The sequence below is a fragment of the Erythrolamprus reginae genome, chromosome 2, assembly GCF_031021105.1.
Source record: "Erythrolamprus reginae isolate rEryReg1 chromosome 2, rEryReg1.hap1, whole genome shotgun sequence".
NCBI classification, from domain to species: Eukaryota; Metazoa; Chordata; class Lepidosauria; order Squamata; family Dipsadidae; genus Erythrolamprus; species Erythrolamprus reginae.
Genome location: NC_091951.1, coordinates 253135236 through 253141235, shown reverse-complemented (window position 1 = coordinate 253141235; position 6000 = coordinate 253135236).

Below are 6000 nucleotides of genomic sequence, written 5' to 3'. Positions count from 1 at the left end.
CTCTGGTAAAACCTCGCCCCTTGTCTTCTCCGTTAATTGCGGTCACTTTGTATATTCTAGATAATTAAAAACTTCATCTTCACTGATATCTTCTTTTTTATATAACTCTTGTTGGAAAAATTGACAGCTCTTAAAGCGCTAGTGGAAGAGCAAATAAGTCTTGGTCATTTGGAGCCGTCCAACAGCCCTTAAAATACTCCAGTATTTGTGATAAAAAAGAAAAGTGGCCATTGGCGTTTCTTGCTAGATCTTAGTGATGTCAACAAAGTAATCCGCCCCATGGGCCCCTTACAATGTGGATTGCCTAACCCCAATCTCATTCCACAAAGCTTCAAACTGGCTGTAATAGATTTAAAGGATGCATTCTTTTCCATCCCGTTGCAATCTCAAGACCGCCTGCTGTTTGCTTTCACTCTCCCTGTCTTTAACAATAGTTATCCTACTTCTCGCTATCAGTGGAAAGTTTTACCTCAAGGCATGTTAAACAGCCCTACCATGTGTCAGTATGTGGTACATTCACTATTAGAGCCCTTTCGCCTCTCCCATGCAAACATTCTTTTATACCACTACATGGATGATCTCTTGCTCTCGGCCGATATGCCTCACCCATCCTTTCAACAGATTCTGCTCCTTCTCATTGAACATTTAACCGCTAATGGCATGACCATAGCTCCTGAAAAGGTTCAGCAAACAGAACCCTTTCTGTATCTGGGTCACAAACTTTCCCAGTTCTGTTCCTCCCCTGTTCTTCCCTCCTTGTCTTTGCCCTCCCCTGCCACCCTGGTTCAGCTCCAGCAGTATTTGGGATCGCTAAATTGGGCTCGCCCTTCCTTGGGGTTCATGACTTCTAAGTTGACCCCCCTCTTTTCTGCCCTGGCGGGAGCCTCCTCCCCCTCAAATCTTATCCACCTCACCCCAGAGCAGCTGGACACATTGGCTGAAATTAATAATGCGCTGCGTGTTAAGTGGGTGGATAGGTGCGAGGAAAACACCCCTCTGTCTCTTCTTTTGCTTAACACTCCTTCTATTCCTACTGTTTGTATTATACAAGTGTTGCCCTCATCAATCTTGATCATTGAATGGATTCATCTTCCGCACACCCTCCCCGAAAAACTATTTCTTCTCGCTTTTCATTATATACTCTTCTAATTGTTCGCGGCCACCGCCGCTGTCTAACGTTCATAGGTTTTGAGCCGGTCTCACTTTATGTCCCCCTTCCCCTCCCCATGTGGGAATCCTTATTTTCTCAAAGTGAAGACCTCCAGATGGCCCTTGTGGACTGGCCTGGTCAGGTCTTATATCATCTACCTGCAGACACTCGCATTTAATTAATTCAGTTGGTCCCTGTCCGCTTTAACACCTGTATGTAAGACCAACCTATCCCGCAGGCATTAACTGTTTTAGCTGACGAGACAAAAACCAGGGGAGCCTGTGTTTTTCAAAGAAATGGCCAATGGGTTATACACCACACCCCAGCCCAAACCTCTGCTCAACGTGCAGAATTGGCTGCTTCCATTTTGGCCTTTCAGAAACTGACTGATACACCCTTTAATCTTATTGTAGACTCCTTGTATGTTTCCCAGATTATTCTTAATATTTTTGATGCTTATTTGTCCCCAGCTGTTCACAGCTCCTTATTGGCCCTGTTTTTGACTCTCCAGCAGTTAGTTATGGCTAGGACTGCCCCCTTTTTTGTTGCTCACATACGCAGTTATCAGCCTTTCCCAGGAATGCTAACCCGAGGGCAATGACACTGCCGATAAGGCGGCACGGTCACCTGCTGTTTTTTCTCTGTCTTTCCCAACCCCTTGGGAAAGCCACTCCTATTTTCACCAAAATGCCAAAGCTCTCGCCAAACAATTTAGTATCTCAAAATCTGAAGCCTCGGCCATTGTTCAGCAGTGCCCCACATGTAGTCAGCATGCTAACTCCATTCCTATGGGGGTCAACCCGCGTGGTCTTGAGGCTTTAAAAATTTGGCAAATGGATATTACGCAATTCCAACCTTTTGCGCCCTGGAAATATTTACATGTTTCTGTTGATCCTTATTCTGGCTTTATTATGGCCTCCCCACAGAGAGGCGAGGCCACAAAGCATGTTATCAACCATTGTATTGACACCTTTGCAACGATGGGACGCCCTAAAGAACTCAAAACGGACAATGGTCCCATTTATACTAGCTCAGCCTTTGTGCAATTTTGTAATACTTGGGGCATCACGCATAAGTTTGGCATAATTTTTAACAGTCAGGGTCAAGCTCTGGTAGAAAGGGCTAACTTGACCGTTAAACGGGTGCTAGAAAAATTAAAAACGGAGAAAATCCCTCCGGGCCTCCCGTTCTTGCAAAACCAATTAAACAGAGTACTTTTTACTCTTAATTTTTTAAACTTAACTGGGCCCTCCGCTCGCTCTACTGCTGCACAGCAACATTTTGCCACACATGAATCTTTGCCCCTCGACCCCCCGTTTATTACAGGTTACTTCCAGATCTGACCTGGAGAGGCCCCGCAGATCTCATCACCTGGGGCCGAGGTTACACTGCAGTGCAACTAGAAGATCGTGTGTTGTGGGTTCCTGACCGACACGTCCGCCCCTTTTTGCCAAAAACTAAGGAAAAGAAGTAATCCCTCCCTGACCTCTCTGAGTGCTGTATCCTTAATCAATGATGTCCACCTCACCTACAGAGGCTGTTCCCACGCCCGTCCAGGAATCTGGACTGCATCAACCTCCACCTTATGATGAAGTTTTTCCTGACCCTCCAGGACACTTTCCACCACGAGGATGCCCTGTTTTGCGCATTCACAAACACGCCTCCCATTTCACTCTATGGGATAAATTAAATGGACCAATGTCATGTACGCCATTTTTCTTACATGTTTTTATTTTTCTATTGTGTTTTTTGTGCATATTTTTTATTATTGCTTTGACTACTTGTTCCCGCGCTCCCACTTACACCCGCCCTAGATGTTCTATGGACCTGCAACAACGGATGGAGTATAATATTTGGCTACGTCTCGCAAATCTTTCCAACTTGTCTATATTCTGTTTGTCGCAAGCTGTTGATATGCATATGGTTTGAGGGTATTGTCTGATTCCTGTATGCACCCCCATTTCTGTGTTCCTTAATGATTCCTCTTTGTCTATGTTTTTAACTGCCCAGGAGCTACATTATGCCCGGTTTTATGAATGGGGTCCCAAGTCATATCATCTCCCTTCTGGAGCAATGTCATTATATACCCCTCACGTTGCCATAGGAGCAGATGTGACGTGTGCCCGTATTGTTAATTGTTCCACCCATCAGTCCCACCCACGCTGCTTGAAATTGTCACCTGCCACGTGGAAGCGCAATTGCTCAACCATTCAAAATGTATCATTTGCCTATGGTCATGTTCTGCTTCCCCCAGGCTGGTTTTTTACATGTGGTGACAGGACCTTCAACTATATCCCAGCAAACTTATCTGAAACCGTTTGTAGCCTGACCCGCCTAATTCCTGTTCTCCCCTCCAAGCAAGATGTATTTTTGTCTCACCATTATTGGCAATGCAGAACTATTATTCCCTTGGATAACACCTGTGATGATAGCATTGCCTTATTGAACAAAGCTGAATATATTTCTTTAACTGCCTCACTTCTAGGGGTGCCCGCTTTGGCAGTGTACAATCAGCATTTGATAGGAAATCTTGCTTGTGCCTTGGCAAAATATATTATCAGAACCTCCATTGCCTTGGCTGCTTTAAATGAAGAGCAATCTGACCTGAGACATGCGATATTAGATAACAGGGCTGCCATTGACTTTTTACTGTTACTCCACCATCAAGGTTGTCAGGCAGTTAAGAACATGTGTTGTTTCAATCTCACTGATAACTCTGCCACCATAGAAGAACACATTAAGGAGATGAAACAATTGGTGTACAACATGGACACAGACATATTACCTAATTGGTGGAATGCTCTATGGTCATGGTTTCCGGATGGCTCTTGGTTAAGGGTAATTTTTATGTATGTGATAGGTATCATTTCAGCCGCTATATTGTTATGTTGTTTTACCCAGTGTATTCCTTCCTTGTTTTCTATGTGTCGTTCTGCCTTTGTTCACGATGTATTGTATGAGTCTGCTCAACCCCTCAAAACCCCCCTAGGACCGTTTTGTGATGATCTGATGGAAAATAAGCCCTTTCACTTTTCCTGTGATGAAAAAATAAGAACAGAGTACTGACATAGGTACTTGCATTCAATAACAAATAAAAAAGGAGGAGATGATGCAGTATAGCATAAATGTTAGAATAGGATTTATAAATCTGGACCTCTAGCATAAAAATACTCTTACCCTGATTCTATAACCCAGGACAGGAAGGGCACTAACCTGCCTAATCTGCATTCCTGGCAATTACAACAGGGAAACAAAAGGGCTCAAATAAACAATAAACAAAGTTTTCACCACTCCGGGACAGGATCAAAGGGGGAATTTACATTGCCTGAAGCATACAACAGGACGACAGGGTGATTAAGGAAGATTAGTGAGATACTGCAGAAGACTTCAGAGAAATTAGGTGTGAGGAACATCTGCTCTAAGGAAGAGTTTTCTAGGAAATTGTTTCTTGATATCTATGGGAAAAGGAAGAACTCAAAAGATATGTTTGAAGTAATATTATTGGATGTATCATTTGACATGTATATGTAATTATCCCCATTTCCTTACGTTCCCAAATAAAAAGGAGTACATGGCTCTACACCATGTCACTTCACCCAGAGAGAGACAATGTGTCCAAGCTTTCTTTCTAGGATTTGTGTTCGTGAGTGACCCCACACGGCTGGGTTGCTCTTAGCCCCTTTTTGAGGACATGGTCTTCACTAGGGACTTTGACAGCATCCATAGACTTTAATCCTACCTACACTGAAATTTGGCAACTTTATTGAACACTGGGCACGTTCTCTAGTTTCCTTTTGAAAGAATAGAAAAGCTTTTTAGTTTTATAAACACAGAGTAATATAGAAGTGCATATAAGAAAAATATCACCACACACAACCATTTCCCACTACCTGAAGGAGCATTTAAAATCTCACTTTTTTCTACTGATACTTACCATTCAAACAGCCTTCATTTATTTCAACCACCTACCCAAATTGTCTCTTACAGAAGCTCTTTCAGTACTGAGAGAAAAATCTGTATCTGAGAAAAAGGTGAACGGTCATAGGATATACAATAACATGCCCTTGTTTGCAGGTTGGATACTTCTGCTGTGCAGTTCCATGTGTATTCGTCCTGCAAGAATCTGCAGTTGGATCCTGGTTCAGAGGAGCAGGAGTTGGAGCTAGGACTGTCCAACAGGGAAGACATAGTCCTCTATAAATGAGTGGAAAGTCAAGGGGATGAGGATGAGGAAGTTCCAAGGCCGTCTGGCAGTGAGAGTAGGGGGGGGGGGCAACCGGATGGGGATCCTCCTGCAGGAGCAGAGCAGCTGCACAGGACCAACAGAGATGGTAGCCTCTCAATGTTGGGCTGCTACCTGTATGCCTCGGAGCTCCATTCCGCTAGATTGCGTAATTTGCATGCAACCACTCTGATGCCATCTTCAATATTCTGGTGACTGGCGCCATCTTTTTAAAAAAAAAATTGTCTTTTTTGCTTCCTGCACATTCGCAGAAGCAAAATCCTGCGAGGGGATGCTCAGGTGCGCGAAATGTCATTGATTTTTTGCTTCTCTACATGTGTGGAAGCAAAAAGTCACCGAAATTGCATGCGAGTGAGTGTCAGGAGATTTCAGCAAGTTTTTGTTTCCTGCGCATGCGCAAAAGCAAAATCACATGTGAGAATGCACGCACATCCATGACCACCCAAATGAGTAGGATGCCCATGCAGCGCACCGGTATGCAGGTAAGTGGAACTCGCCGCTGCTCTAGACTGCCTCTGACAAGGAACGGATGAGGAGAGCAGAGTAGAGAGGGGCACAGAGGAGATCACTGAGGTTGATTACAAGGAAGCAGCCCCGTCCTTCCTCA